Source organism: Amblyomma americanum, chromosome 1 (assembly GCF_052857255.1).
Source record: "Amblyomma americanum isolate KBUSLIRL-KWMA chromosome 1, ASM5285725v1, whole genome shotgun sequence".
NCBI lineage: Eukaryota > Metazoa > Arthropoda > Arachnida > Ixodida > Ixodidae > Amblyomma > Amblyomma americanum.
In genome coordinates, this window is record NC_135497.1 from 295,859,551 (window position 1) to 295,882,911 (window position 23,361).

At 51.0% G+C, this 23,361-nt stretch overlaps 1 non-coding gene and 1 pseudogene across 1 annotated transcript; one reads left to right on the forward strand and one right to left on the reverse strand.

The window, feature by feature from the left end:
• The first annotated feature begins 10,983 nt into the window (after positions 1–10,983).
• On the forward strand, positions 10,984–11,167 carry LOC144116788 (U2 spliceosomal RNA). The gene has a single exon (XR_013311962.1). It is a non-coding gene; the product is annotated as a U2 spliceosomal RNA (small nuclear RNA).
• Positions 11,168–19,667: 8,500 nt separating this feature from the next.
• LOC144116444 (uncharacterized) lies at positions 19,668–20,874 on the reverse strand (annotated as a pseudogene).
• Positions 20,875–23,361: the final 2,487 nt, after the last annotated feature.

Here is a 23,361-nt window from a genome sequence, read left to right on the forward strand (position 1 = left end):
TAAGAAAATTGAAAAGAAAAATGAACTTTATCAATGCTTTATCCTATCTAGAAACATCAGTAAATGGATAGAATGTAAAGCTTTTCGAAATAAAGTAAATAAAGAAAAGAAAAAAGCAACAAATGACTATTACTATCGTGTATTTGATGAAACCTGTCTACAAAGAAGCGATATCTTGTGGAAAAGGATAAACAGTGTGTTAAATAGGAAAGATGAGTGCAGCCGCATTGACAGCCTGAAATAAACGATACGCTTCTCAAGGAGAAAGAGCTCGCAGACCACTTTAATAGCTTTTTACTGATATAGGAGTCGGCAGTAACGATTATGATGACCCCACAATTATCCAAATGAATTTAAATACGTTATTCTTCCAACGTACTTGTACCTCAGAAGTAAAAACGCTTATCCAGAGCCTCAAAAACAGCCGCAGTAAAGATGTAAATGGCATCGAAATCAGACCAGTTAAACATGTAGTGGATCTTATTGCACCTGTATTAGCTCATATTTTCAACACTGCAGTGTCAACAGGCGTTTTTCCCCAGAGCATGAAGGTCGCAAAAGAGACAATTATACACAAAGGAGGAGATAGGAACAATATGAGTAATTATCGTCCAGTCTCTATACTGCCAATTGTTTCTAAAGGCCTTGAAAAGGTAATTAAGGTCCGAGTGGATAGTTTCTCCCACAAATATACTTTAATAACAGATAGCCAGCATGGTTTCAGACAAAATCGCTCTATAGAAACCGCCTTACTAATTCAGAAAGACATAATACTAGATAACTTTGAAAAAAAATTAATGACGCTTGGTATTTACCTAGACTTCAGTAAAGCTTTTGACCGCTTTAACCACGACTTATTTCTCACAAAAATAGAAAGATATGGTATCCGAGGACTATCCCTCCAGCTTCTAAAATCTTACCTTCACTTACGAACCCAATTTGTAGAAATTAACGAACATAAATCGAGCCCTCGACAAATAAAAACTGGCGTTCCACAAGGCAGTATCCTAGGTCCCATATTGTTTTTGTACTGCGTAAATGATGTTTTTCAAACAATCCCCAGATGTCAATTTGTAATCTTCGCCGATGACTGTACTGTGTATGTTGCAGGCCGAGATTTATCATGTATGCTTCGCGAAGCAAGCTCCGTTTGCAATACGCTTCAAGAATGGTCGCAAAGAAACAACCTGCTTATCAACGAGGCAAAAACAAAATGCGTCCTTCTCAGGGCTCGACGGACTTACGTCAAGATGACAAATACTATCAGATTAGGACCATTTAGTATATTGTGCGATAAAAGTGTAAAAAGACTTGGGGTGACTTTCTCAGATGACATGTCTTGGAACGAACATGTCATGATTCTTTGCGGGAAAGTGCAAAAAGCTACCGGTATTTTAAATAGGTGCCGTCACTCGTTTCCTACTGGCGTAAAAAAACTACTTTATAATTCATTAATCCATTCGCAGCTTGATTATTGCACACTGATTTTGGGAAACACTACATTAAAGAATATACATAGCTTAATTCTATTGCAGAAGAAAGCAATACGAGCAATTGAGAATGTTCCTTACTTGGAACACACTCAACCACTTTTCCTCCAAAACGATATATTAAAAGCTACTGACGTATATAGCTTCAAGTTAATTAGATGCTACAAGCCAGCAATTAAGGGAAAACTTGAGATATTCCTAACGCAGGCAAACTTAGAGAGCACACACAGCGTCTATCCCTATCGTCATCAGGTACCCTGGAACATTCCTTTTTCGCGTACATGCTATGGCCAACAATGAATTGCGCACACGCTGCCAAGCATTCTTAACCGCTTCCACTCGGAAGGCGTGGATGTGAAAAGGCTTAAAAACAACCGCATTTCACTGATATTTTCATGTCATAGTGAACATTGGTGATATCAAGAGAAATAATCAATGTGGATAAGTTTTTCATTTCATTGAAATTATTAGTGTTTTCGCATTAGACAGATGCGTTGCGTATGTATGTCTCTCTTCCATGTATATTTGTCCGAATCTTTCAATTTTTAAATTTCTTTTTTCCCTGTAATAAAAAAGGAAAAAAAAATGATTGTCCTTTGACTGATCCGGAGTTCCCGGGTTCGAACCCGACCGCGGCGGCTGCGTTTTTATGGAGGAAAAACGCTAAGGCGCCCGTGTGCTGTGCGATGTCAGTGCACGTTAAAGATACCCAGGTGGTCGAAATAATTCCGGAGCCCTCCACTACGGCACCTCTCCCTTTCTTCTTTCACTCCCTCCTTTATCCCTTCCCTTACGGCGCGGTTCAGGTGTCCAACGATATATGAGACAGATTCTGCGCCATTTCCTTTCCCTAAAAACCAATTATTATTATTATTATTATTATTTGCCTGGTGCCTTTGTAAACTTCTAGGCTTTGAAACCTGTAGTCTTGTATGCAGTATTTGTTCTTTTTTTCTGTAATCTTGTAACGGGATATATGCAAGCTGTTACTGTTGCCTTTGCCTTTGGGGGATGGAGCGCTGTCAAGCTGTGTTAAAACAGCTTTTTCTCCACCCTCCCTTTTCACTTTTTGTGAGGAATAAATAAATGTTCAAATTCAAATTCACATGCGACAGATACTGCACATTTCCTTTTCTCAAAAACCAATTATATATTATATAAATTTGGAATTTTTTTACTTCGATATATGCAGTTTCATCAGGGTAAAATTTATTATAGATACTAGAAATCTAGAGAAACAAAAGGCTATTTCCGAATTTCCGAGAGCAAGGTGATATTTAAAAAACAAAAATGTCACATTTTAATACATTTCTTAGATATTTAAAAATACTTATACTGCCTAAAGGCGGATCCTCCGAAACATATCTAAACCCAGAATATTTGCATATGTCAATGAAGACAATTGTGAAGTGCTTTCTAAAAAGGAATTTTTTTTATGGAGGCAAAACGCTAAGGCGCCCGCGTGCTGTGCGATGTCAGTGCACTTTAAAGATCTCCAGGTGGTCGAAATTATTCCGGAGCCCTCCACTACTGCACCTCTCTTTTCCTTTCTTCTTTCACTCCCTCCTTTATCCCTTCCCTTACAGCGCTGTTCATGTGTCCAACAATATATGAGGGAGATGCTATAGCATTTCCTTTCCCGAAAAAACAATTATTATTATTATTATTATTCGCCATTATTGCGCATGCCGCAGCTTTGGGGGCGGTGCTCTATGCGCTGCCGCTCGTCACGGTGCGCAAGCCGTGCTGGAAGAAACTCGAGCTTCAACACCGCAAGTCCCTGCGCGTGTGCTTATGCCTGCCCAAAAACTCGCAGTGCGCCGCAACGTTGGCCGAGGCAGGAGCGTGGCCACTTGAGCTCCAAGCAGCGCGCAGGGCATTGAATCACATCGACCGGCTTCACCGCGCACCGGACGGCGGCTCGCTGCTGCAGCGTATGCGCTTGCACCCGCGCTCACGAATGGGCGCGGCACTGATGGAGTATGATCAATTGACACAAGGCCCACTCCCCTACGGCTCCTGCGCGCCCTGGCCTGCTGCGTCGCAGGTACAGCGAGGGATCGTCGGCATTGCGGGAAAGCGGAGCTAACCCCTCTGTACTGTGCAGCAGCTGGCCAGAGCCGTCCAACACGAGGAGCTCCAGGACCATCTACTCGTGTACACCGACGGCTCAGTGGCCCGCGATAGCTGCTCCCTTGCTGCGGCGGCCACCATCCCCGCCCTGAGACTGCACAGCCAGCAACACGCAGCCTTTCTGGGCTCCTCCACCACGGCGGAGTTGATGGTGATCCGGCTCGGGCTGGACCTGCTGCTAACCCTCGGCCCTCCGCCGCCCAGGAGTGATCTGCTGTGCGACTCCCGCGCCGCCCTCAGCCGCCTGCAATCTAACCGCCGCGGTACCCCACTAGTGCGGGAGAGCCAACGAATGAACGCCGTGAGCGGACGCACTTCACCTCGGCTCCGTGGATTTTTACCCGGGACGGCGAATTTTCGACCTAAAATGGACTGATACCACCCATAATCGGTCAGTGAGGGTGTTCGGCACCCGTTCCCACCATTTTCTGTGCAATTACGACCACTTTTGCCCGAAAAAGACTAACGCTCCGAGCCAGGCGCGGAACGCTAGGCCTCGCGTTGTGCCTAGCACTACAAGGGCGGTCCTTCAGGCCATGCCTCGCCCCGCGCCACGCTGCGCGGCGCGGCGCTGAAAATGAGGTCGGAGGCGTCCCTGCTACCCACAACAAATGAAGGCTTGGATTCCGACATGGACTTAACCGACTCTCAAGACAGAACGGTAAACGGTCCGACGACCAGTTCGTCCCCGGCCTCGCCACTGCCTACTACCCCTCTGCCCAACGGCTGGAAGGTAGCCTTGAGCAGACATCAAGAAAGGAAGCTTCGCAAAGCAGCCCGGACTGAAACTAACAGCCAAGTGCAGGGCAGCACCGACTCCCAGGACCCCCACCAAATCACAAACATCCTACGCCAAAGAAACGCGGCTTTCGAGTCCGCCTCCTGCCTCTACCGCAAACGGACATCAAAATCGTGATTCGACCTCGCCGAGGACTCGCTTTAAAGAACTTCTCAAATCTCAATCTTGCCCAAACAGTAAGCAACGCCTGTCCAGAACCGCTGCAGGTGGAAGGAAGGTACCTCCTCCGCCCCCACTACGGATCAAATATCCTCGTAGCGAGCACTCCGCACGCAGAAGTTGCCAACGAACTTCGACAAATCAAGACACTGTCCCTTGGAGACCTCACTCATGACGTGAACGCCTACATACCTTTCACAGAACACGACAGACGGGGCGCAATCCACGGATTTCCGGACCACGTGACACCGCTTCAGACGGGCCTATACATCCGCTCACGCGGGACCACCGTACTCGACATACGACGCATGGGCAAAACATCGTCGATGCTGATCACTTTCAAAGGCCCGACCACCCCCAAAGTTGTGTACTTCAAGAGCGCGGAGTTTCGTTGCCATCTGTACCGCCCAGCACAATTCTGCTATGTGTGCATGCAGCCGGGTCATCGCTCCGATGTGTGCCCCACACCAGACCTGGCGGCCTGCAGGAAATTCGGGGCCCAAAATCCTCCTGACGGACATCAGTGCCTGCCGAAGTGTGCTCTGTGCGGAGGAACACACGAAACCGGCAGCAAGGAGTGCCCCAATCGGTTCAAACCACTCAAGCAAAAGCCACCATCCGTCCGATCCTCCACCCCACCCATCAAGGAACAACACCGGTCCAGGAAAGACAACCAGGCCGGAACTCGGACGCCGCGCTGGTTCAGCACGGACGACGAGTCATCCAGCCAAAGCTGCAGCAGTAGGAGCAGATCGAGATCCGCCTCCACCAACCGGTCAACCCCTCCTCCCCCTGCACCCAAGCAAAAAAAAGGAAATTGGCCGGCCACACCAGGCGCAAGCCAAGGCCACGGACAAAAAGGTGAGCTGGGCAGAGCTCGTTAAGAACTCTCCCACTGTTCCTTCAAACACACCCACTCCACCCAAATGCTCAGACTGCGCAAAAATGGCCCACACTATCGACAAGCTACGATCCCAGGTAGCGGAGCTAGCCCGCAAGTGCACTCCTCTCACCACCTCCCCCCCCCCGGGTCAACCTACCCCACCTCCTGCGCCCCGGGACGTTGAGACTTCCCCCAATCCACTGCTACCACCAGTGGCGACACCCACTCCCACACCACGCCAACCGACAACCACCCCCCTCCCCAACACATATGAAGAAATAGAGGGACGTCTCTTGTATAACATTATGAACAACATAAACCCCCTTCTCACAACATTCACCTCCCAGCTCTCAGCCCAAATCGCACAAATAGGCGCTCGCCTTGACGCACATGACGCCCAATTTTTTACCCTACAAGCACTGATAAACACCAAAGCCCCTAGCAGAAAACGTGTTACCAGCTCTGACAACCCTCGAGCAAAAACCTACCAGTCCGCGACCGCGGCGGTCGCTATGAGTAGCTCAACGAATCTGTCAGGAGCTTTACCAGCCACCAGGATGGCTCCGCTCTCTAAATCAGGCACTCCTGACCGCCTGGAGATCTGGCAATGGAATTGCCTAAGTTTCAGGAGAAAACAAAGCCTCTTGAAACAATACATCAATGTCACCCCCATTCGACCCGATATAATCTGCCTGCAAGAAGTAGGAGCCGACCCGGCGCCGACTCTCCCAGGATATTACACAGTCCACAACGCGAGCTTGCCAAAAGTTGCCACCCTTGTTTCTAAGGGCATCACGGTGGTTGAACACTCCTTGAGAGAACAGGAGATCAACTACAACATGATCAAGGTCATTCCCAACAAGAGCGGCCGCAAGAGCACCTTCGTTCTGAACGTGTATCGCCCCCCACGAGCAACCAAGGCCGATTTCTCTGATATACTTCAAGAGGCAGATCAGCTAGCTGTTACGCATCAGCTTATCGCACTCGGTGACTTTAACGCCGCCCACAGTGAATGGAGCTACAAAACGAACTCGCTTCGTGGTCTGAGCGTGGTACGAGGTCGGGATGCCCTGGGCCTGGAAATACTTACTGATCCTTTATACCCAACCCGCGAAGGAAACAGCGTCACGCGCGATTCATGCCCTGACCTTACAGTCGTCAAGAACATCCATAACGCTACGTGGACAAATCTCGGAGAGAGCTTAGGTAGCGACCACTACATCGTAAGCACATCTATCACCTCCGCAAACATTCGTCGCACCCTGGGAACAGCCAAAATCACGGACTGGACTAAATACCGTGCACAGCCCGTTCCGGAAGACCCCATTCAATCAATCAGTGAATGGAGTGAACAGATTCAGAAAGCACACAAGGAGGCCACCACCGAAGTACAATGCACACCCGATAATCCAGCGGTCGATCGTCACCTTCTGAAGTTGTGGCAGACCCGACGGACTCTGGTTCGCAAATGGAAACGCCAACGCCTCAATCGTCCCTTGAGACTCCGCATATCACAGATCACGGCAGAAGCACAAGAGTATGCACAACACCTCTCTCAACAGAATTGGCAGGAATTTTGCGAGTCACTACGCGGCACGCTGGAGACCTCCCGCACCTGGGCGATCCTCCGCAGCCTCGTCGATCCGCAATCATCGCGGTCTGCCACTAACCGTACACTCAAGAAAATCGCCCATCTGTACCCCGGAGACAACGCGGCCCTCCTGACCGCCCTCAAAACCAAATAAAACGGCGCCATTCATCCTCCCAGCACAATATCGTACACGGGAGGCCCAAATGAGAGACTGGACGCCCCCATCACCACTGCCGAGGTTTGCGCCGCGGCTCGATCTGCCACACGCAACACGGCAGCTGGCGCGGACAAGATCACAAATGGGATGATTCGAAACCTGGGCAAGTCGCAGATAGAGGTCCTCGCTACCTACATAAATGACACCCTATGGGAGGCGGGAGAACTCCCTGCAGAGTGGAAACACTCCGAAATCGTGACTATCCCAAAACCAGGCAAACCACCAAGCCTGGAAGCATTACGACCCATCTCCCTCACCTCTTGCCTGGGCAAACTATACGAGCGCGTTATCCAGACCCACCTACAAAACTACATAGAGGGCACCAACCTTTTTCCACCTACTATGATCGGCTTCAGGAAAGGTTTTTCTACGCAAGACGCTTTCCTCCTTCTCAAGGAAGAAGTACTCAGTAACATCCCGAGAGGCGGCGAGCACCTAATTATGGCACTTGATCTGAAAGGCGCTTTTGACAACGTTTCTCACGACGCCATCTTGAAAGAGCTCAGCTTGAAAGACCTTCAACTACATCAAAAACTTTCTCAGCAACCGCACGGCCACGATTGGCATGGGAGATGTCCGCTCCGGCACAGAGCAGACACCCAACAAAGGCCCTCCCCAAGGCTCTATCATTTCTCCTCTTCTCTTCAATATAGCTATGATCGACATGGCAAAAGCTCTCGAGGCTATTGAAGGCATCGGCTATACTATCTACGCTGATGATATTACCATCTGGTTCACCTGGGGTTCCCTTGCCGACAAAGAAAACACCCTACAAGAGGCAGTCAATTGCGTAGAAAGACAAGCAGCAAATTGCGGCCTCCGCTGCGCACCCGAAAAATCCGAAATTATCCGCATTCAGGGCTATGCCTACAAATCTCCCGGCGACATCGAGATTTACCTCGAAGGCACGAGAATAAAGGAAGTCCCTCTTATCCGCATCCTGGGCCTTTGGCTTCAGAGCGACAGGAAAGCCAACCACACGTTACAGCGTCTCCGGACAACTGCCCTCCAGATCTCCCGCATGATTCGGCGCATCACCCGCAACCGAAAAGGAATGAGAGAGGAGGATACCATTCGGCTGATACAGGCTCTAGTTATGAGCCGCCTGTCATACGGTCTCCCATTCCTACCACTTCTGGGGAATGAGCGAGACAAAGCAGATGCCATCATCCGTACCGCCTACAAACATGCGTTAGGCCTCCCGATGTACACGGCCAACTGCCACCTCGAGGACCTGAGACTGACCAACACAATAGAAGAAATTCGAGAAGCCGTCCTAGCATCGCAAAAGGAACGCCTCCTCACCACCAAAGCTGGACGCGCAATCTTGGAAAGAGTGGGTTCCCCGGCTGACATACGCGTCGTCCAGGACAACCGAGACCTACCCTCAACTCTGCGAACTCGCGTGTATGTAGCTCCACTCCCGAAGAACATGCACTCGGACTCACAAAAGGGACGACGAAAGGCGCGAGTGGACTATCTGCGCCGCACACATCGACAGGCACAAAATGCTGTATACGTCGACGCAGCCATGTACCCCGATTCAACAAACGCGGTGGCGGTCGTCTTGGACGCCAATTTCAAGGAAATCGCCACCGCCTCCCTACGAAACTGCTCTCCCACAGTAGCAGAAGCTGCTGCAATTGCCCTCGCAATCCAGCACGGCGATGCTACGGGAATTCAGTTAAAAATTATTGCCGACTCCCAGTCCGCGTGTCGCCTCTTCCTCTCTGGAAGACTTCCACACTCCGTCGCTCCCATTCTGACTACCCCACAAGTTCAAAATTCTCCATGCAAGCGCCAAATCACTTGGTCTCCTGGGCACGAGCGGCTCGAGGGAAACGAGGCCGCGGACAGTCTAGCTCGAGGATATACTAACCGAGCGACTAACCTCCCCGACCTCACCCCTCTCCCCTCTACGTACGGCGAGCGCCTCCTCCTTCTCCGAACACAAAGACAAGTCTATCCCCCACCACACCGTAAGCTAACGGCGGCAGAGGCAAGGGAATGGCGACAACTACAGACGAACACCTTTCCTAACCTACACAAGTACCACATCATATTCCTAGACAGATGTGACAGCATATGCCCCTGGTGTGGCGGAATTCCAACAACATATCATGTAACATGGGGCTGCTCCGGTCCCAAGCACCCCGAACTAGACAAACATCACTCCGAGGAACAGTGGGAGTCTGCCCTGCTCAGCTCTGACTTGGCGACGCAGCGAAAGCTGATATCCCAAGCAAGAGAAACTGCGGTGGACATTGGCGTCCTGAAATAAGGACTCCACCCAAAATCTGTATTTTCGCCTCTCTATCCTACCTTTTTGGAATAAATGTTTTCTACTACTACTACTACACTAGTGCGGGAAATTCGCTCGCGCATCGAGCGCCTCGCGCAGAAAGGTTGTGCCGTGCGGGCACAGTGGGTGCCCGGTCACTGCGGCATCGCCGGCAACGGAGAAGCTGACGAGCTCGCGACCGCTGCACATCAACTACCTGCCAGCGATCTGCCCCTTGCGCTGGAGGACGTGCGTGCGGCCATCCACGACCATCTCCGAAAGCAGAACCCCGACCCACGCATCGCGGGAGGTCAGCGCATCGACAGTGTCACCGGCTGTCGCGCACTTACACTGTCACAACGTGCAATGACCCTTCGCGCGCGCATTGGCTGCGTGTGGCCCGGGGAACGACGGGTGCGTCACGGAATCGCGACGAGTGATGTGTGTGACGAATGCCGGGCAGCGGAAACACTAGAACACCTGCTCCTTCACATTGCCGCGTTCGCCGATGCTCGTCGCGATATGCTCACGGCCTATGAGGCGCAGGGCATACTACCACACTCCATCAAGACGCTATTGTGGCAGTAGGACAGTGCGCGCACTCGTGAGCGAACTTTAGTGAGCCTCTGTGCATTCCTCGAACATACGGGCTTGACGTCCCGTCTGTTCTCCGTCAGGTAGTTACACGCAGTGACCGAACGCTCCGCGAGTGCTACCTTGAACGATTAATCACTGGACGCCCCACTCCAGTTGTAACGAACACATTGCTGTGCGCGTGTGTGATTTAATTCCTCTAAAATAAACTAATCACGCGCACAAACTGGACACATTTCTTATTGTGTAAATAGTTTGTACATATTACTTCTCCCCCTTTCCCCTCAACTCATTCATTTCATTTCTCCATTCTGCCTGCTATCCTTTATTTCCGCTGCCCCAGCTCAAGTGCTTCAGTATCGATGACAGATGCCGGGGCTAGCAAAAATCTTTTCCTTTTTTTACTATTATTTTTAATAAAGCCACTACCACCACCATTATTGCGCGCTCTTGCATTAAGGAATCATGACTTTTCACAGTGTTATGTGCTCTATTGCATAAGAATTTTCTGTCGAATTGCCTTGGAAAACTTTCAGTTATGACTAAGAACAAATTGCGCATATTGTTAGTCTTTTTTCTCGATTTGCTAGGCAAAGCTTATACCGTTATCTGTTACGGGTTCAAGTTGGACTTATTTTTGGAAATGTGGCGGAGAGTTTGAAGGATGCTTCACTCCCGCCACCGGTTGGCCCGGTATTGCACTACCTCCGGGATCGGCCTTGTGTTTAGCGCATCTTTACTATCCTGTCTTTCTATCCCATCTTCTCCTTCTATCTGCACGTGGTAGCGATTGTGGCTCGGCTTGAGGCAGTGAGCAGGCCTGTGCACTTTCCGTTGTTTCTTCCTGGCAGCAACAGACAGACAGATATTGTTATAGTTACTTGTCCGGACCTCGTAGAATATCTGTTACGGGTCCAATTGGACTTATTTTTGGAAGTGTGGCGGAAAGTTTGAAGGTTGCTTCACTTCCGCCACCGGTTGGCCCGGTATTGCACTGCCTCCGGTATCGGCCTTGTCTTTAGCAAGTCTTTTCTATCCTGTCTTCCTACCCATCTTTGAACTCTCGCTACTATCTGCACGTGGTAGCGATTGTGGCTCGGCTTGAGCCAGTGAGCAGGCCTGTGCAGTTTCCTTTTCTTTCTTCCTGGCAACGACAGACAGACAGATACTGTTATAAGAACAATGTCCGGACCCTGTAGAGTACCTGTTACGGGTACAATTGGACTTATTTTTGGAAATGTGGCGGAAAGTTTAAAGGTTGCTTTACTTCCCCCACCGGTTTGCCCGGTATTGCACTGCCTCCGGTATCGGCCTTGTCTTTGGCGCGTCTTTGCTATCCTGTCTTTATATCCCATCTTTCAACTCTCCTACGGACTCTCCTACTCTCCAACTCTCCTACTCTCTACTTTCAACTCTCCTACTCTCCTGTGGACTTCCTACGGATTCTTCGGCGGGCGCTCGAAGCGAGCGGACGTGTTTTTTAGCTCTCTGCTCCTTCGGACGCTGGGCCTAATGCTTCGCGGCGCTGCGGGGTCTCCCCATGGAGGCCACAGACACCGTGAACGAGCGAAGGCCTGTGTTCGGCGGTAACAATGAGCAACGCAGGGCAGGCCGCTCAAGCTCACGATCACGGAGACGAACGCCAACCAGAGCAAGGTCGTCCAGCACCATTCGGCGAATGCAGGCCGAGATCGCTGATCTGCGGGACAGGGTGAAGTGCCTGACGGCGGCGCTCATCACCACCTCGGAGAACCTCGAGTCCGTCATCGGCACCTTGGACGTGTCGCCGGCGAACCCAGGCGTTCTAGCCTTGAGGGACGCCATGGCGCTCGCCCACCAGACGCAGAACTCCATGGCGGCTCCCTCCCCGCCATTTCTGGCCACCCCTGCGCTTCCTACCGCCATTGCTACACCTGGAGAACCGGCTGTGATGCCCTCTCCCCTGATGCTGCTGCTGCGAGCTCACCGCGGACACCTGCAGCCGAGGAGAACATGTGCACCCCAATGGACGAGTCTGTTCTCCGGACACGGCGACGCTCAACGGGGTCCGAGGAGGAGAGGGACTCGGAAACCAAAAGGGACATCGCGGTGGCCAAGCGGGAAGCTCGAAGCCCCCCCACCGTCACTGTTCCCTCTCCCTCCACACTCGAAGGAGCAGGGCCTTCCCAGCACGAGCCCCATGGAGCCCACCTCCAGCCTGCTGCTGATGCTGCTGGGGCGACGGCGTCCGGAAGAAAACCGGGTGCGACGTCACCAAATCTTGCCGAACGAGACCAGGCTGCGGCTGGAGCTTCGTATGCTGGCAGCGAGCGCGCCCAACTCCGCGGCGCGCCGCAGCAATGCGCCGCAGACAGCGGCGACGCTGATGTTGGGGCCAGCCTGGTCCCGTGGCGCATTATCACTACCAAGGCGCAGCGGCGTCGGAGAGCTGCCCTGGAGCTAGCCGCTGCTGCCGTGGAGGTCCCGTCCAGCCTGGTGGGGACGGCGCTGTTTTGGCCGGCGAACCGGGGCACCGCCTTCACCAGGGAACAGTGCTGGGAGTTGGAGGAAGAGATCAGATCCCGCCCGGGCGTCCTCGCCGTCCGGGTAAACATGCGGCGGTATGTGGTGGCAGTGGACGCAGGGAGCAGCGATGCTCTCCAGGCCCTGCTAGCCACAGCCGTCATCCGCGGCGTGCCGGTCTGCGCCAAGGAGCCTCCTCCTCGGAATCAAAGCTTCGGCCTGGTCTTCAGTGTGGGCGGGCGCAGGACGGCGGAGGAACTGCTAGCGGCGGCGGAGTCAACGGTACCGATGGTGTCGGCGTTTCTGTCGGGCAGCACACTCGCTCTCCGTTTTGCGGCGCCGACACCCCCGGCGTTCATCACTATATTTGATCAAGCGCAGGCTCGCGGTCCGCCCCTGCCGTCCCAGGCCGCTCCAGTGTGCCAAGTGCGCCAGCCTGGGGCATGCCACTGAGGTGTGTCGTTCTCCTGCCCAATGCACGCGCTGCGGCGGGCCGCACGAGCCTGGTAAGTGCGCGAGCAAGCCCCGCTGCATTACTGCGGGGGGGGGGGGGGGGCGGCACGCAGCCATTGACCCAGCGTGCCTGCACTGGCAGCGAGAGCGTCACGTGGCCACTTTAATGGCCACATCCATGGCACCGATGTCCAGGCGGGTTGTCCGAGCCGTCGTCCAGGCTGAAACAGCTGCCCCAGCCCAGCAACATCAGCAGACGCCGCGCGCGCTTTCTTATGCGCAGGCCGTCAGGGGAACACCCCAGCAGCAGCAGCCCCCGAAGCAACGGCAGCGCCGGCAGCGACAGCGGCGATCCGGTTGCCCGGCTTCCCGTACAGCGTGGCCCGAGCCTTCGGCCGCTTCTTATGGCCAGCTCCCTGACGCACGGGACGCGGAGATCGCGCGCCTTAAGCTGGCGTTGCGCGCCCTCAGTACACGTTTCCCGGAGGGCACCGAAGGACACCGGGCTTGCTTAGAAGCAGCGGGTGCTCCCGCACAGATAAGCCAGCATGATAGCTAGCCGCCGGACTCCCTCCCGCATACCATCCATCCTGCAGTGGAACGTGCGCTCACTTGCAGCGCGGTACGCTGAAATGCGAGTTCGCATCGCACAGGATTCGCCGGATGTTATCGCGCTGGAGGAGACGTGCGCACGTTCACATGACGGAGAGCCCCAGATGCAGCTACCTGGTTACATTGGCTACCACTCAGCCACCACGTGCGAGGAACCCACCTGTGCCGCAGTGCCCTGTTGTGTCACATCTCATTGCCCCGGGAAATCAAGGTGTGCGATATACGTGGGGCAGGACGTCCAGCACACCCTCATCGGCTCGGCGGCGGCGACATCTGACGCCCAGGAGTGCGTGGTGGTGACAGTGCGCGTCGGTGGGGTTGACACGTCGGTGGCCAGTTTTTATGCGCGTCCAGCTGTCGCGTGGAACGCGCTGTGTTTTCGTGCTGTGTCTTCGTGCTGTGCCCCGCGCCAAATCATCTGTGGTGATTTTAACGCCCACCATAGTGCGTGGGGCAGTGCGCCACTCCGCGCGTAGAGACGACCTGCACGACGCAGCAATGCAGCTGGGACTCACCCCCTTGAACACCGGCGAGCCCACCTTTCGACGACGCGGAACAACCGGCTCCTGCATCGACGTTGCCTTCGCATCCAGAGGCATCGAGGCTACATGGCGCCGATCACCATCTCTCTGGGGCTCGGATCATTACTCCATCCTAATCGAACCCACTGCGTTGGAGGCGCGCCCCAAACGTGCCTACTCCATTACCAACTGGAGTGCGTTCAGGCGGGCGGTCGACGAGGCGGCGGCCACTGGTGCAGATTTCAAGTCTAGTCCGAAGCGCTCTCGCAGCCACCAAACGAGCAGAGGTAAGGGCAGGGCAGCCCACGCCTGATATGAAGCTGCTCAATCTACGCGACAAGAGAGATCGCGCAGAGCGACGGGCGCGACGGACTGACAGAGCCGCCGACTGGACTGTCTACAACCGCTTGGACGCAGCAGCGCGCCGCCACGCTAACAAGCTATACCGCCGGCAGTGGGCTTCACTATGCCAAAGAATGGAGGAAGATTTCAGCTCGCGGACGCTGTTTGACACCCTGCGGCGCATCACCGAACCACAGGGAAACCGTCAACCGCTGGCCGCACTCGCAATCTCCAGCGAGCTCAGCTTTGTAGAGTTGGCAGAGCGGTTTGCCGATCGATTCGCGCCGCCCAGCCCCGCAAACGCTACTAACATAGCTGCTCCTGAGAGCCCCAGAAGCGACGCCAGTCCCTCGCCCGTCGCCTCGGAAGGTCCATGTGATGCGCCGTTCACCGGGGCGGAACTGAACAATGCGCTGCAGCGCTGCCGCCGCCGCTCGGCGCCCGGACCGGACGGGGTGACATACCAGATGCTGCGAAACCTGGATGCGCAGCAACGACAGATCCTCCTGCAGCAGATCAACCTGGTGTGGGAACGCGGGGAGCTAGCGGAAGATTGGCGAACCGCGGTCGTTTGTCCCATCCGAAAGGCAGGGCGCCTACCTACGGAACTGAGCGGATACCGACCAGTGGCATTAATATCGGCGGCAGGTAAGCTCATGGAGCATATGACGCTACAGCGTCTGAACGAGCGGGCTGCGGAGGCTGATTTGTTTGACGAGCGGCAGACGGGTTTCCGTGGGATGCGGTGCACGGCTGATTCTATATCGGACGTTGTTACAGCGCTGGAGCAAGCCAGGGCGGCAGGCCAGGTTGCGCTGCTGCTACTACTGGACGTCTCGGGCGCTTTTGACAACGTTCACCGCGCACCAATTCTCGCGGTGCTTGAGGGGGCTGGTGTGAGCGGGCGCCTTTTGCGATACGTTCATGGTTTCCTGAGCGGGCGCACCATGTGCGTACGAGTAGGGGGTAAGCTCTCCGAGCCTCGCCTGGTGGACATGGGCGTGCCGCAGGGCTCTGTCCTATCACCATTTCTGTTTAATGTGGCCATGTCGGTGGTGCCGGCCTCCCTTCCCACGAGCGGCTGACACGTTGTGTACATGTCCATATATGCAGACGACAGAGCTCTGTGGTGCCGGGGACCACCGGGCGAGGCGTTCCGCGTGCGGGGTTGCCCTGACCACAATCGATGCCAGCTTGCGCGGCCTTGGTCTGTCGCTGAGCGCGGACAAATCGGTGGCCATAGCCTGCGTTTCGTGCTCGCGCGCGCACCTTGCGCCACTGTCACTGGACGAGACTCCGATTCCTTGGCGTAAATCGGTGCGGTACCTTCACCTGCACATCGACTGGCGCCTTTCCTTCCGCCCCGCGGCGCCCAAGGCCTGTCTGCAGATGAAGAGGATCACCGCCGCCGTACACAAGCTCACCGCTCGAGGCCAGGGCATCTCCCAGCAAGCCGCGCTGCGGCTATACCATGCCGCAGCTTTGGGGGCGGTGCTCAATGCCGCTCGTCACGGTGCGCAAGCCGTGCTAGAAGAAACTCGAGCTTCAGCACCGCAAGTCCCTGCGCGTGTGCCTAGGCCTGCCCCAAAACTCGCAGTGCGCCGCAACGTTGGCCGAGGCAGGAGCGTGGCCCCTTGAGCTCCAAGCAGCGCGCAGGGCATTGAATCACATCGACCGGCTTCACCGCGCACCGGACGGCGGCTCGCTGCTGCAGCGTATGCGCTCGCGAATGGGCGCGGCGCCGCTCGAGTATGAGCAATTGACACAAGGCACACCCCCCTACGGCTCCTGCGTGCCCTGGCCTGCTGCCTCGGAGGTACAGCGAGAGATCGTCGGCATTGCGGGAAAGCAGAGGGCACCCCTCTGTGCTGTGCAGCAGCTGGCCAGAGCCGTCATACGCGAGGAGCTCCTGGACCATCTCCTCGTGTACACCGACGGCTCAGTGGCCCGCGACAGCTGCTCCCTTGCTGCGGCGGCCACCATCCGCGCCCTGCGACTGCACAGCCAGCAACACGCAGCCTTCCTGGGCTCCTCCACCGCGGCGGAGTTGATGGGGATCCGGCTCGGGCTGGACCTGCTGCTCACCCTCGGCCCTCCGCCGCCCAGGAGTGCTCTGCTGTGCGACTCCCGCGCCGCCCTCAGCCGCCTGCAATCTAACGGCCGCGGTACCCCACTAGTGCGGGAAATTCGCTCGCGCATCGAGCGCCTCGCGCGGAGAGGTTGTGCCGTGCGTGCACAGTGGGTGCCCGGTCACTGCGGCATCGAAGGCAACGAAGAAGCTGACGACCTCGCGACCGCTGCACACCAACTACCTGCCAGCGATCTGCCCCTTGCGCTGGAGGACGTGCGTTCGGCCATCCACGACCATGTCCGAAAGCAGCACCCCGGCCCACGCATCGCGGGAGGTGAGCGCATGGGCAGTGTCACCGGCTGTCGCGCACTTAATCGGTCACAACGTGCAATGATCCTCCGAGTGCGCATTGGCTGCGTGTGGCCCGGGGAACGACGGGTGCGCCACGGAATCGCGACGAGTGATGTGTGTGACGGTTGCGCTGCAGTGGAAACACTAGAACACCTGCTCCTTCACTGTGCCGCGCTCGCCGATGCTCGTCGCGATATGCTCGCGACCTATGAGGCGCAGGGCATACTACCAGACGCCATCAAGACGCTAGTGTGGCCGCAGGGCAGTGCGCGCACTCGTGAGCGCACTTTGGTGAGCCTCTGTGCATTCCTCGAACACACGGGCTTGACGTCCCGTCTGTTCTCCGTCAGGTAGTTACACGCAGTGACTTAACGCTCCGCGAGTTCTACCTTGAACCATAATAACTGGACGCCCCACTCCAGTTGTTACCAACACAGTGCTGTGCGCGTGTGTGATTTAATTCCTCTATAATGAACTAATCACGCGCACAACGTGGACACGTTTCTTATTGTGTAAATAGTTTGTGCATATTACGTTTCCCCCTATCCTCTCTTCCTGTCTCCTCTCCTCTTTCATTTCATTTCTCCATTCTGCCTGCTATCTTTTATTTCCGCTGCCCCAGCTCAGGTGCTTCAGTATCGATGGCTGATGCCGGGGCTAGCAAAAATCTCTTCCTTCCTTTTTACTATTATTTTAATAAAACCACTACCATAACCACCAGCCCCGGCTCACGCTTGCATTCTTTACAAAGAGGAGGCAAATTCGACCCGCCTCCGTTTTCTAGCGATTTCTCATGCTCCCGTGCCCTGTCGTTAATGCGACCCGTCTGGCCAGACGGGTCGAACATGCCCGGGCATGCTCCGGGCCCGAACATGCCAGCGAAAAACCTCGACTGGCAGGGTCGGCCGGCTCCCTTAGACGCCCATGTATTTGTTGGTTCACAGTTCGACAACTGACCGATGCTTGATGCAAGCTACGACTAGCAATTCGATTCTACATATGACGAAGATTCAAAAGCGACCACTCCGACAATTGTGCTACAATTTGGGGGCCCATAGTCTTCGCGCAAAAATGGCGCCTCACCGGGAAAAATAATGTGCCTCCTTTCGGGAAGGGGGGGGGGAGGGGTGTATATATAATCCAATTTAAGTATCACCCTTGTCGGAGCCGTTCCTGCTAGATAAAGTCACCGTTGGCACTTCCTGTGTGGCGCCATCTTTCCCTCTCAAGTCCCTTCACGTGACCTTGCATTGCCATAGACTTGATGACAACGCGTTTTCTCTGGGATTGTCTGAGTCGTGAAGCATATAGCCAGTTCAGTCATTAGTTCTGCTTTTGACAACATTGATCAGTAGCATCCGGTGAGTCCGACTAGTACATCTTTTTTAAGCCGACGCAAATATACATTTAATATATAAATTGTATATTTCAAGTGTGTATTTAGTGCATTTAAAATGTATTTTCAGTATATTTCTGGTGTATATTGTATCTTTTAGTCTTATAAACAGTCTTATGGCAACAGTATACTGTTGTCATGCCAACCAGAACCATGTTGAACAAAAAACTGAATAAATCAAGTTCAGACCAAGTCTCGCTTTGAAAGGAGTTTGTCAACAGCATATCGCTCTTATTGCAATTTAAATAAAAAATAGGCACTGTAATTGTAGTACAAAAACGAACAAAATAAAAGCCCAATTATTCAAGTCTAAGTGCCAAGTCAACTTGACATTGTGTAAGGGATACAACAGACAAATATAAATGGTGAAAATATCAGACTAGGCAAGATTGTGATCACATATTTTATCACACTTCTAAAAAGTAAGATTGAAATGACTACACTAAGAGATCAAGAAAGGAGATACAAGCAGTGCAGATAACATGAGTTCTTTTAAAGCTTGCGGCCACATACAAACCTACACAAGAATCAATCGATTTAAACATCATAAATAAACAGCTCACAGACATACATGTACCTAAGAGCTTTCAGAGGTGCGTAACATCGGCGAATTAAGGAATTCCTTCATGAAAACAAAATCCCTTCATGACTCCTCCAGTCACTTTATTAACAAAGAAGCACAATGACATGCCCAACAACTCGTAACATTTTACAGTGCTGTAAGCCTGACAACACTCGCATTGGTACATTAACTTGTGTACTGCAGTTTTAAGAAAAAACTGCCTGAATTTAGCTGTAGAAAACATACTTCAACATATTAGAAAGTGAACAACTGAAAAACATTTATTTCCAGAAATTTAGACCAAATTAATATTTTAAAAAGCATGAAAAGGCTCTTAAGTCGATTCGTCAGTATCCACGTGGAACTACAGTGTCTGGCAGGGCAATCTTCTGCAGCAGGACGAGTATGGCGGAAAATTACGGCGTATAGTCGAGGATTTTATGTAATACGTCCCCAGGCAGAAGATGAGGGCACGCTCTAGGTTGCCGCTACTGATCGAGATCAGTTCTTTACTACTACCAGCGTAAACGCTAGTGTGTTCAGCACAGGTATTTACATGAGGTGCAGTCACTTGCAATTTCAGGCACTGGGATCTGTGGAATGTTAAATTAGAGCCAGTGAGCAAGCATTCATATTTAAAGCATGGCTGATATTCTCACCAGAGTGAAACATGGTACACAAAGAGCACGAGATTTTTCAAGCGGATGTGATCATATTGAAATAGATTCATAATGAAAAGCCAGGATACCAAAGAAACTGTTAGATGAATTAGTAAGAAATATTTCACAACCCTCTTTGATTAATGCGTGCTTGGAATGGCCTTGTAAATGTTTTCTAACGGCAAGAAATGTGCATCTGCTTCCTTCTCTGGAAGAAAATACTTCAGCTACTGCTTTGAGTTTTCCTTCTATATCTCCAATGTTCCGCTTAAATCGGAGTTCAACTTCAATGCAGAGCTTGAAAAAAGCCGTTAGAAGGAAGTGTAAATGAGTGAATTAAAGCAAGCATTCTTGAAGAAAAGTTCATACAATTGAAAGCAGTTGTCGGTATTATTAGCAGAAATAAAATTTCTTTTTACTCATGCAAATAAATCTTAGTGCCATTTAATTGGTTTTCAATAAATTCACTAAAGTTTTAACTCATCACAAGACCTCATTTCTTCATAAATCGTAATTTTTTAATCAGCTGCCTGCTATTTACTGCAGCAGGTTATATGGCAATGCTCAGTTCTTATATTCTTGCAATGTTCAATTGCAATATTTTGTAGCAAGGATTACTGGGGCAGGGGATCATCATGGCATTTACAACGGTCCTCGTACGTTATTTCAAGCAGGCCTCGTATTCTTACTGCGTCGAATGCCACTGTAGTCAGGTCAACATATCTCAAGGCCTAAAAACTCGCCATGATAAAAAGCAAACATGAGGTACATGTGCCTAATTATATGGCATCATAATTGTGTATTACAGCCCACCTCTAGCTCGGCAACACCATTCTCTTTTGTGACCGCTGGAGCAGGCATATATAGAATCAGTCGCAAATGCTGCATTTTTCATCCTCCTGTGCCTCTTCACTTACCGGGCTACTGACAGCCTCCTTATGAATACGCTCTAAAAATTATAAAGACACATTTTTCATTACTGCAGTGGATTCGACAACCATGGCAGTCATGCATTTTAAACACCTGAATAAACTGGCAAGTAGCCAATGCATATCAGTATATAGACCATTTATGTTGATTGGCTAATGAAAGGAACATTTTATGTAGTACTAACTGGTTAACAATATATAAATGTTGACACTAATATTATTACCTCGGTGTTGAGTACAGGAGGATTAATATGCGTAAGTAAATACAAAGCATAGCAGAGAGTCTCACATCTGCCAACTGGAATTAAAGGCAGTACCTCCTTTGACATCAGGAGCCTATGAGGCAGACCTAAATTGTGAAGGCATATTAGTACATGAAATGACAGTATAAAAAGTGGATCTCATTCAGAAGCAGCATAACCTTGCTTTACAAATCAGCTACGCCAAAGTGTACTCATATAAGCACGAGTCTTTGTATCCAAAAGTTCGCTGTTAGCTAGGCTTTTGCTCATTCCTCAAAAGAAGTGAATATTTTTAGGCACGTGCATCACCAAGCGCTTTTTACATTGAGCGACTTTCACCTTTGTTCCTGTTTGTAATGAAATTATGTACACTAGAACGAAATAATGCGGCTGTTTAAGCGACGAGACACTTCTTTCTAGCTTTTGCCATAGGAAACAGCTAATGTTGCAGTTATTCAATATCTGCATGGGCCACTCATATAAATAAATTTTGATTAAGATTTCGGCTCAGGATAAATTATACTTGCTGACCACATGGGTTAGCTTTCTCAGCATTGAAAAGAGTGACAGCAAAAAGTGAAAAAGAAATATTGCATGATTGCTTTCCTTGTGCATTGTAATACTTGCTTAGCTCGGCATTTTGAAACCAGTTGTGGATTCAAATCGCTCATTTGCTCTGCAAATTTTCTACCATGTGTGCTACTTTGTGACTTCTTACAGAGCAGTAGTGCATTTTTAAACTCTGTATTATGCCTTGCGGTCCCCTTATAATTCAGGAAACTGTTTCATCGACTAATGTTTAAAATTGCTAGAAATATTAGTCAAAATAGAAAAACTATTTTAGGAGCATATTCCTAGCCGCGGTGGGTTCAACATACTGTAACCTTTCTTCAAACTATATTTATTTCCAGTTACCTCTGATTTGCTAGTTAACTAATGAAGCAACCAAATAGGGTGGTCGGTGCCAATAAGGAGTTTTTACTAATGGCCAAGGTGAAAAAACCATTTTTAATACGCTATCGCAAAGATACTCAGAGCTTCTTTCAGCACAAAACCTAAACTGAACGCTACAAGTGTACGGAAAATAGGTGGAAATGCAGTGTCTGCTGATGCCTGGTTGCAGTGACTACAGCATTACATTTCATCTACTCAATTGGATTATATCATGCATCTTCTTTAGCTGGTTCGCACAAAAATAACAGCGGCGTAGTTAGCTATGAGTGTCGTATTCTTTGCACTTAGTAGCAAAGCAAAGGATGCACATGACATAGCAAAATAGCAAATATTGTTCGGATGGATGCCATTGTTATAATAACACGCAATAACGGTGGTGACGTTACCACCGAGCTTATTGCTCAATAAATGAGTATCTCGTTGCTTCGAAAAGTGATGTGACACCACCACTGACCCCTACACTATAGGCTAATTAGTGAGGCCAGTTAATGCCTATGTGACCAGAGGAACGTTTGTTTTGAGAATAAATTATACTCGCCAAGGCTGAGAGTTCATACCGGAAATAACCTTTATTATTAAAGAAAAATTGCTTCTTATCATTTACTCCAACACAGCCATCCGACCGCAGTAAAAAGATTGACAGGTTTCTCAGAGACCTAGTCACTGAAGTAAAAAAATTGATCCATTATTATAATTGTCTTCAACGTGTCGATTTGTCAATTGCCGTTATCTTTCAATACTTTTTGTGTTTCAAATGTTTTTCAAGGATATATTGAAAGTGTTTGCTGAAACACTCGGTATATCGGCAAGGTGCGCTACATTCAACGAAGAACAAACAAGAAAAACTTACTCCAGGAGCAATGCTATTTCCCCCCGAAGCTGCCGTGACAGCTTTTTTGTGGCCTGTCCGAAAGAGCTTTCCCTCGCAGGATTGGTTGAGCACGCCCAGAGAATTCTAGCATGCTTGCAAGGATCCAGTCTCCGAATTCCTAAAAGGAAACAAACTAAGCTTTATTCAATGAAAACCTGCAATAACACACTCAAGTTCTTTTTTGCTTTCAGTAAGCAACATCAGGAATAAAACATTCCAAAACTTACGGCATTATAACAAAGATGAGTCAATGACATTTTGTAATAGCGTACAAACAGCCATCTCTTGCATAAGTTTATAATTGCCAGGAATACAAAAGGAGTTCAGGTTTGATGACAGCATTATTTGGTGTGTTCATAAGTACAAATGCATTCACTCGCTGTGAATAACTCACTTTTGCCAATACCAGAAGAGTGATGAAAATCTTTCCTTCCCAAGGTAGAATGGTTTCTACTTCACCAAACATAGGAAGGTCATTTTGTTCGAACATAGGAACAATGCCAGGAGCAATACAAGCACATCAGAAATTGAGATCCTGACACCAGAGACAAAGGTTGAACGCATGGATATAGCTGTTTTGGCCAATACAGGAGCAGAATGCAGTCCACAGAGGCCAACCACCTGTGGTGGAACCGAGAGCGTACGGACTGTGCTCACTCAAATTTTGCCAGCTGATGCGCCCACAACACTTACGCTAATTCTCCGAAGAAAATGTATGCGCTGCTGGCTGCGTTTCGGTGTTTCGCTTT